Source organism: Nicrophorus vespilloides, unplaced genomic scaffold, assembly GCF_001412225.1.
Source record: "Nicrophorus vespilloides isolate i.1.1-1 unplaced genomic scaffold, Nicve_v1.0, whole genome shotgun sequence".
Lineage (NCBI taxonomy): Eukaryota > Metazoa > Arthropoda > Insecta > Coleoptera > Silphidae > Nicrophorus > Nicrophorus vespilloides.
In genome coordinates, this window is record NW_017100081.1 from 277,938 (window position 1) to 289,225 (window position 11,288).

Sequence of the window (11,288 nt, forward strand, 5' to 3'; positions counted from 1 at the left end):
AGTAATTTTGCAAATGAATTTATATTGGCTTATACATTTTAAGTTTGCAAGAGTTCGAAAAGAAAAGTGCTCTTTAAAATTAAACACATAAAAAATATACATCATTTTAAGATTCAGACTTTCATCTACATATTAAAAATTAATCTTCGTTTTTCAATGTAATCAATCATGTTTATAATTTTAATATAAATAACGTAAATCGAGATATGAATGTTTACAGTTCTTGGTAATGTAGTAGTTATAAGCAAATTATTAGTTAAACACGTTATTTTTTACTGATAAGCAATCACTATCTTAAACAGTAATAACTCACATAGTACGGGTTGCGAAAATATCTCGGACTAATCAAATAATTTTGTGTACTAATTTATTTATATTTTGCATTATAATGAATCCGGACTGGTCGAATACGGACTATATGAGATATTGCCCAATATAGTGCTATAATTAAAAATTCTACAAGTATAAAATCAATCAATTTACGATAATTTATGTAGAAATTATTTTGTCTAATTATTTTTGTTTTGTCATTAGTGGGCGACTAATTGCCGAATGGTTAAGTCAGCCTACCCACGAGCTAGTGGGAGCAGGTTCAAATCCTATGGACCTTCAGACAAGTCGATGGACAATGACAGTATTAAGGACAGCAGCATATGCACAGGCAAAGGAAATAGTGGAATCGCAGAGCATCAATATACTACTGAAGTTAACCAACAAGGCGACAGCCAACCAACAAATTAAAAATCTAATCATCATTGGTAACTATCCACCGGGAAAGATTTTACTCAATGTACACATTGATGAACAGATTGTGAATAAAATTACAAGACATAAAAAAAATGTCGTTTAAAATAGTTTATTTTAAAATCTTGAAAAATCCGGACTGATTGACATAGCACTATGTCAGATATTGCTATATATTTTAATTACAACATTTGTTGGTGGTCGAAATATCACCTTTTTAAAAGAAAAATTGGGAAGCGTCTTTTTTATATTTGATTTATAAAAATATCACAATACGTTAATATACTCCACTTAATATATACACACTAATGATTATAAAACATTAATCATAATGGCACTAAAACACATGTTTTTACCGGGAGAATTGAAGACTTGTGTTTTCTATAAAAAAAAATATAAAAAATATCTTAAAATTTTGATATACTTGACTTAATATATAAAAAAAAATAATGCTCATATGAATTAATTTTTATAATTATATTACGTTATTGAAAAGGTATCAAATTAATCAATAATCCAATACCATAAAATTAGAACCTCGTGTCAAATATCAAAACCACAGTCTAATTTCCATACATCTGCTATTAGTCATGTCGAACAAGAAAAACATTAGCATTTCAGTCTTAAAGATGACAGCACTATCGATGAAGCAGATCAATTCAGTGTTATTTTCAATTCAGATTCATTTTACATTCGTAAGAAACCATATAAAAAATCATGATTAATATGTTTTACTTTCAATATATAATATACAAAAAACATACAAAGTGCGGTTTGCGTGCTCGAAAACAGTACAAATAAATTATATGTAATTGTTTAATAAATATTATGTGGCACAGGTAAAATCGAGATAATAATACAGGCTGATTAATTTACGATTACTTTGCATCATTATCCCCGCTAATGTTCGATATGTAAAAGTACTGCAAGAAAGCGTATGATTTATACATTGCTTTATTTGCAAGTAATTAGTTGCAAAAATGATTACACGCTGTTCAAATTACAATATTACGTACGTTTTATAAATGCGAACCGCATTGATACGATCGTAATACGTGTCGACTTTTATATGCATGAGAAACAAATAACAATGCTGCAATAAAATGTTATTTTATTTATTCTGTTATAACATTAGTTTAACAGACAATAATTTGCTTAGTTTGTTACCTTAACTTTTTGTAGTAAATACTGAAATTATTCTTATTTAGGAATATCAATATAAAAAGGTGTGTTTAATTATCAGAGAAATGATGTAATTAAAATAAATACATAGTGCGGCTTCGATTAGTCCGGATTTTGTATGTAGTTCCTGGATTAATCCGGTTTCTTCTTTGAAACAATAAAATATTCCACATTTAATTAAAATTTGCTAGAGTTATAAAATCAAACAAGTTAGATAATACAAATCATAATTAATCACATCACATAGTCCGGTTTCCATCAGTCCTTATTTAGTACATCGAAAACTAAGTTGAATCTCAATCTGCCTGTCTTGCGAGGAATTTATATAACAAGAATTCAATTAAATTAACACAAGTTAAAAAATACTAATTAGAGATTTTCTTTAAATAGTTATCATTCAACACATTCTTATTAGTCGTTCCAAAATAAATCAAAATTTAATTAATTAAAGCAAACTTTGTACGTTTTTACAAGAATTAAACATAATAGAGACATTAGAAACCTTTTATTCTTTAATAAATATTAAAATTATTCAAATTTATAGTTAGGTAAAATAATAATAATAAAACAGGAAGACAAATAAAGCTAATCGATTATAATTCTTGTAGAATGAAACAAATCATTTATTATTAAGACACTAATAGCAGTGATGCGAAAATATATCTGGTATATAATTATATATTTCTAAGAGAAGGTCATCATCACATCGACTGGTTTAAGTGAGGAAACTGAAATTACCGATGGGCAATAATAAAAGCGCATCAAGTTAAATTAAAATATTCATAAATGCGAACAAAGCTCTCGTCGCTAAATAATTTTAAATAAATTTCGATATAATCACAACGCTGCTAATTAACATACATTTTTTTTCGTACAGTGAATGTATTAATTAATGTGTATTTATAGCATACATAAAACGCAGGATGCTGCAACAACGCGCTCATTATTTGCCAAATAATTATAATATTCGAAATTAATTCCAATACAATGCAACATATATAACGAGCGTATAGGAAGCATCATTATATTGTTGATAATTGGACATTAATACATGATATTCAAAATTGGGGTACTAATCAATACAAATTTTATCTTCAAATTAATATTTCATTCAAATAAATAAAAATAATTATGCAATTCTAGAATAATATTTTATATTATTTTTAGTAAAAATTGATTTAATATGTAAAAATGACATTATTTGAATAACAAATGTTCAGTTTATGCAAAATATTATTGCAAAATTTGTCGTGTGGAAAGAATTAAAGAAAGTTTCCATAGCAATCATATTCTTGCACAGTTCATATTTACAAACAATAAGAGTGAATATGAGTTGAATTTGTCAAGAATTAAATATTATGACATAATTCCGTTGACAAAGTAAGATTTATGTTGTTTAGTATTGCTGATTTCAACATAATTTCAAATATTCCAGACAATCTGTATCAAAATAAGTTTTCAATCGACCTCTAAGTGTTTTATATTGTAATGCAGATATAAATAAACCAATTTTAGAGCAAAATGTAGATATAACGGATTGTACTTCGACAATATTCACATTTTTCCTAATAATTTTATTCTAATATGCTTTCTTGATTCAATTAATTTTGTTGCCATATATTTATCAATTACCAAAAGGAACTATGTTATAGATTTATAGATTTCAATGAAATGCTGCAAACCATTGCTTTTTGACAACCAACGAACTTCTGTTTGGAAAGCTAATTATTATAGATTAATCATTATATTCGCACAATTGCACAAAAATGTATATCATATTTATTATATTTATACATATTAAAACTATTGTTATAATTATCGACATCCCTGAATTCTATAGATCATTTGCAAACTCCATAGGCCTCGTTGGTATCACTGTATCACTGTACTAAATATTAAAATCCAGATTGAATGAAGCCGAACTATATATTGTCCGTATATTTGTAATTATACTCATTCAAAATGAATAGAGATATTAATAAATGAGAAATTTCTAACGTTAGTCAAACTAATGAAAAACAATAATTTTCCATATATAATTATGAAATGCCATATTCTGCATCTAATAATTGTTTTTAAACATGAATATTAAATTACATTTCTTTTTTTGGAAAAATTTCCATTGGAAGTTTTTACCATTATATTCTTCTTTTAATTTGTTGGTTGGCTGTCGTCTTGTAGGTTGACTTCAGTAGTATATTGATGCTTTGAGATTCCACTATTCCCTTTGCCTTTGTATTTGCTGCTATCCTTAACACTGTCATGACTTGGCTGAAGGTCCATATGCAGAGCTTCATTCATTTGACTGTCCATTCATGATGAAGGATGGCCCTATTTCCACAAGCACCTAGAGGGCTCACAAAGGGCCTGGCTTGACCAGGATTCAAACCGACGTCCATGGAATCGTGGATAGGAAGACTTCACCATTTGCTATTAGTCGAATTTAGTAAATAAACAAATAGTAAAAGTTCAATTACTTTCACAAAACGTATATATTTCAAACAGCTGTTTAGTAATTATATTTTCCAATATCAAAATATGTGTGCTCTTTTCGTATTCAATTTGTAAAGAACGTTATTAAAACGACCTTGAAAGTGTTCATCTTTGCTCCTCACGGAATTACAAACTTGTAGCTAAGACCAAGTTGTTAATAGTATGACAATTATAGTTATAAACAGAAACGAAATAAATAATAACAATATTCGACCTTGCTGCATTTATATTCACTGAGAATTTCACAAAGCGGACATTTATTTATATTTTAAATGCAAATACGAGTGAACCGAATGAAGGCACGAAGCGTTGCGAAGTGAAAAGGTAATCGAATTTCCTTAGCAAATAACAAGCAAACGCGTCGATGACGTAACACCTAAACGCAGTAGTCCGAGTATTGAAAGAAAAAACAACATATAAACGAGCGTCAGGATCGTTATGCAAGCTCATAAAAATATTTTTTAACCATATGTCAAAGCGATTTCGTGCATAATCGTTTACCGAAGAAAAGAAATAAGTAAAAATTCCAATACTGAGAAATTTGATTCGATTAGATTTCTCCATTTTTATGCAGTCACAATAACGTTGCACAGCTATTCAATCCGATTGCAAAGTTTCAATTACTTATTGTTCGATTACTTCCTTGAAGAAACAAGGCCGAAGTTATCTTTGTCAAGTAAGCTAATCAAATTAAAATATTTTTAACATGGACAAACGAGAAACACCTTTTCATTTATTATAATTAAAAAAAAATCTTGATAAAGCATTGGAAATAATCAAACGTAATAGAAAATATATGGCCATTGTTTCAAAATATTGTTGTTCATTTGTATAAGCATTGGCATTTGTTTTGTTTAAATAACACAATGTAAATAAACTAATGGGAAACAAAGGTGGCATGTGTGAAACAATGGAGAAGTTTATCAATTATCGTGGCATATATGTAATTTCGTACTTTCAAGTTCTTACAGCTTCTAAAATATAGACTGTTCATGTATTATTCATACATATTAAAGTATTTTACTCATTGCAAAAACAGATGAATAATAAAGATATTCACATAAAACAAAATTTAGGAAATCATATTACTTTTTTAATTCATTGAACTGAATAAACTACAACAATACGAGGTATAAAGAAACTTGATTGTAAAATGGAAAAAAAAAAAACGATAATTTTAAAAATTATTTTTCATTCACTATATTGAATCCGCACTGATCAAAGCCGGACTATGCGATGTATTGCTGTATATATAAAATAAAACTAGAAATTAGAAAATAAAGTACAAAATTTACTAATCTTCATCTGAAGACACATTAATAATTTTTCTGTATGTAAATTGTTTGGACTTATGGTCAATAGCCCTTTTCAATAGTTAACTTTCTACTTTAATTATTGTATTAATAATGTTTGGATTAGTGAAAGGTGTATTTCTAATTGATATTAAACAGAATTAAACGGCTAAATTTGGTATATCTCTATAATCTAAATGTTATGCTAATGTTTATCACAATTTATAATTTATGTTTGTGGCCTTTAGAAAAAGATACAATTTATAACTACTACTATTACAACACAAGCATCAACAATGAATGCTCTGAAATGGCGACGCTAGGCAACGGCATAAATTCGTCTTACATAATAAGTATAACGTTGGCAAAAAAATATGATCCAAGAAACATGACCTAACGAAACTATTATAAACTCCAATATCAGATGTGGTAATTGAAGTCGCATGAACAAAAATGATCGCAACAGTTATTATTGGAATCATACACCAGTCGGATGCATTAAATATCGATTTACAAATGGCACAAAGACCTTGAAATAATTATACCAAAACCGTCTATGAAATAAAAAAAATACCGTTTTATTACAGTGAATCAAATATGGACGATTATCATTTAAATGTATAAAGAAAATAATCAAATTGAAATTTGCTTACTTGGAAAATTGCTCAAGGAGGGAATTATGAATAAGTATCAATATTATACGAAGATCAAGTTTAGACCGAAATGGCAGATAAAGAGTCCAGTTTGTTTGGAGGCTTAATAATCAAGCAAAGCCACTCTAAGAGCTTGAATAGCCTTGGGCAATTATGTTAAACGCACAATTTTTCTTTTACCTCGCATGAAAATGGCTTATTGCAAAAAACAAGTTAAAAGTAAGCCCATCCACCCGAGGCAGTAATGTAAAATCCGTACATAATATATCGGTAATGTAATTCAAAACCTTGAATCGCTGTTCCGTCCTTTACACGCATTTTTATATAGAAATTTTAGAAGTGAAAAAAATATTATGTATACACGCGTTGCGTAAAACTAAGTGTAACTTGATTCCGAAATGTACCACGTTAGTAAAACATTTCCATATCCCGAGATTTCGACGTAGATCAAGATGCAGTACAGCTTGGATGCCTTTGATTATCTGGGCGACGTTCTTTATTTGCTTTCTGATATATTGGTGTCACCTAATTCAACTGGAGAGAGACATGGTGTGATGCGGGTTTACAAATGATATTGGTGTTAATTATTTTTAGATTGCAAGAACGGATATCGGATATCTACGAGAGTCGAAATAAAGCGTGAAGTCATTCGGTGTGAAGGTCGTCGGTTTTAAATTGCTTATGAAATATTTATGTTTTGTTTCGAAGCGGATAAATAAAATATGCTTTATCGGTCGACGTTTCAGCAAAGCACAATGCGAAACGATTCGAAAAATGTTCAATTTGCAATTTTAAACATTCAACGTATTGATTCTCTGTTTCTTGAGTTGGGGGGGAATACCAATCGAGATCTTTGCGTAACCGCGTAATTACTTAATCGTAAGCACGAGTCGACGAATGAAAGAGCCATTAAAGAAAGAACTCGCACGATGAAATCATTACTATTAATACCAATATATATTTATTTGCATTGAACAACAACTTTTACTTGCATCTACTGAGCCCTGAACACGGCATTGTCGGCCTTATCCGGACGTTTCGATATTAAATTAAACGTATCTGCTTCGGAGTGAAAAAGGAAAATGTGGGAATGATATATTAAGAACTCCTTATATACAGAGCAATAAATATTTACATTGAGATAGCACAAAACCATTGTTGAGTACAACAATTGTGACGGTCTCGAACAGAAGGTTTCTTGATAAAGCCTACCAACGTGCAAAAGATATGCGATAGAAACGAACAATCCTGGCTTACTTATTGATCTAAAATTACTAAATTACAATCTAAAATCTCAACAATAAATGTTAATTTCCTCTAATTTTGAAAAAGAGTACCTTTCTCATGAATACATACAACCTTAAGTTGTAAGGTCACAAACTTCTTCTAAACGTAAGAAAAAATTGTTTTTACAAATATTTTTCCATATCTTACTTACTAGCTAATTCCATATTTTTCTCAACAATATTTATTGCAACAATCTTAATAATTAGATTATTATATAAAAAAAAAACATGAAACATAATAGCAACTATAAATTTATAGATGACATATACAAAACTTAATATATAATAATTAAAAGTAAAAATATTCATTCAATAATTATTATATTATCTTTTACAGCTATTATTAAATTAATAACTTTCTTTAAATTTAAATTAACTTGTAGTCTGATTGAGGTTACAATGACATAAATATTAATTGTTAATCAATCCATTAATAATTTCCAATGAATGACCAAACACAATTTAGTTAGTTAATATTACCTAACGAAATTACTATAATAAAATTGTTAATGATAGTTGCTTAGTATGCACATTTGATAGAATAACATTGATACATTTATTACATTCGCTGTTATAGCAATGCCATTAGATATTAGTTTGTAATAATTATATATTTATAGATTAGATTAATGTAGTGTTTGTAAATAGAAATAAATAATACAAAGGATTCGAGTAATTTAGATTGATATGTGTTTCATTTGAATTTTTTTTTCAACGTGATGTCACATTAATTATTTGATATTGGGATAAATTAAGATTTCTATAAAAGCGTTTTAAAATAATGTATTTTTCCAAATGAATAATTAAGATACAAACTTAATGCAAATCAAAGATTGTAACGTTGTTTGTGATCCTTTATATAACATCATAAGTTGTAATTGTTTGTATAATTTGTACATGGTTATGTTGATATGTAATAATTAGAACAACATTAATGGCTTAAAAGTAAACAGGCCTGTCTTATTTGTTATTATTTAAATAGATGATCGATATTATTCATCTCAAGTCTAGTAATAATATCTGTATCAGCGTTTCTCAATATAAGACAACTGTCAAATTTAACGCATGGTGACAGCTATCAAAATTTATGTTATAATTTATTAGGTCATAGTTCATCTATGTTCTGTCTTTCTATAAAGTTAAGCAATTAATTCCTAGATATTATTTGAATAGATGATTATATGATAATTATATCTATACCAGCGTTTCTCAACATATGACTGCTGTCAACTTTAACGTTAGGTAACAGCTATCAAAAAAAATATGTTAGAATCTATAAGGTCGTAGTTCATCTATGTTGTGTCTCGTGGCAAAAAAAAGGTTGAGAAACGCTGTTCTATACGAGGATGTTATATTCGCTTACTCAATTCGATATAACCCGGTATAATCGAACCCTCAAAAAGGTTTCAATTTAAGTATTTACCATTTACGTTAAAGTGACATCGATTGATGATGTTTCGATTAGCGCTAAACTGTACCATTAAATTTCAATTAGAGTTAACACTTTATATTGACAAATGATGCAATTCGTTGACATTTATAGATGCATTTATTTATTATAATATTTTTTTTAAGTTGATTACATTTTGCAATGTTTCTTCGAGACGGAAAGGGTGGCCGAAATACGTCTGCAGTAATTCGGGGTTGTCGTAAAATGCTACTAAAAGGGTTGCAAGGGAGAGAAAGACAAATCGCATTTCACCCTTTTCGGATGCATTAGGCCCCGGCTTGCTAAATACAAACGCTCCGGAAGATTTGCATCTTAGGGTTACAGTGACATCCCTGTCTCCTAAATAAAGAGGAACTTTCATCATAAAACTTTAACGACCTAAATTTAATTAAAATTATCATAGACTCAAAAGAGTCAAAAGAATGAGTGAGAGGGAGACGGATAAATAAAAAGGCCTAACACGCAACGTACGGAATAATTGACGTTATCTATAATTAATTACAAGAACATATTTTATTCAGCGACAAAAATCGAATCCATTAGAAGACGAATATGTAAATGAGTCAGGGTCCGGCCACTAATCATTTCCAAACAAATTAATCAACTTCGTTGGATGACTTATTACAGCCTTAGACGTTTATAATAGGAGATATGTTTATGGCTTTCTGCAAATAATAAGTGTTATTTGTCATAAACTCCTATTTATATTTTGAACGAAAGCCAATTTCATCACAAAAAAAAACACATATTCTCTAGAACAAATACAGGTAGTTAAGTTAATTCATCAACAGTAGTCGCAAACAAATTAAAAGCAAATGCTAATAAAATCAAGAAACATATAATTATTGAAAAGACATTACGAAATTGTAATAATTATTTTTAATTTAATAAGGTGGATGGAATATAAATGAACAACATACGTCCAATCATTATGACATAAATCTATTCCGAATGCGTGAGAGTTATTAATAAACGGAACACACATGCTGTGTCATAGTTTTGCAACTTCCTCTCGAAGCCAGACTTTTTTGTTGGCCCGCACAGTCTGATTCTCTGAGATTTACACAAAACTCTGTTTCGTTTTTAGTGCTTTTCCTCAATTTAAGAATTAAAAATAGACGAGCTTTTATCCCGATCAATTAAATGCCATCCGATAGTTGTAAACACGATCTGAAAAGCTTTCTTTCCTCTGTTGATTTATTTAGCTTACACATCGTCTCGGCTTAAGAAGAATGCGGAGATACAGCAGAATAAGAAAGAAGAAAACGGCACGTACTGTTTTTACGCAATCGAGAGGATTACGCAACGGAGAATCGGATCAATGCATCGATTCTGTTATTACTTCATTATTAATGGGTTGTTCGATTCTATTAGTTGTATTTTCACCTCTCTGATTCGTTGTAAGCTATAGACCAACTGCGAGGCTCTTGTATACCGAAATAATTGTATTAAATTCCATTGAATCGTGCAAAAAGACCGCAAACATTCCTGATTTATTTGACATTTGAAAATTGAAAGCTTAGGAAGGTCGTGTTGATGATTTCACAAGCTAGCAATATTTACTTACATTCTTAAAACATTTTATTTAGCTTATTATTAAAAATTGAAATTGCAAGAAATGAATGAATACAGTTAATATAGACATTTAATTATATTATTTTAGTTAGATTTAGTATTTCGTACATTGACACTAAGATTTTTTTTAAATATATATTATTCAGTATACATGGAGATTTTAGTCATCATAAATTATCAAGTGTCAATATCAAATCGCATTTTTTTGACACTAAATGTAATAGTAACGTGGCATATTTAATATATTTTTAGGATAGTAAAGTTAAGGTTAGGTTATACGAGTTTGTGTTATTACATTATAAGTTATAGATACATAAAGTTAAAGTGTTATATTTCTTATTATTTTTTGTTTAAAAGAAAATTAAGAGCTTTTACATTGAAACTTCATTTTTATTTTTTAATGTATAAATGTATTAAAGATAATGTCTGTTACATTGGGTGAGACGGATAATCTCTTATTTTTTTAATGCATAATGTCAAGATGTCAAATTAATTCCACTACATTTTTATAATTTAATTCTGGAAAGCATAACTTTAATTAAGTATACAATAGTAAGAATGCAATGAAAAGCATAATAATATTCAAGACGATTGTTTTTGTCGTGTCCCTTTA

At 28.7% G+C, this 11,288-nt stretch overlaps 1 protein-coding gene across 1 annotated transcript in view; it reads right to left on the reverse strand.

The window, feature by feature from the left end:
- Nucleotides 1–11,288, reverse strand: part of LOC108566946 (caskin-2) — a 209,636-nt gene that overhangs the window by 196,842 nt on the left and 1,506 nt on the right. The gene's annotated exons all lie outside the window — the stretch shown is intronic.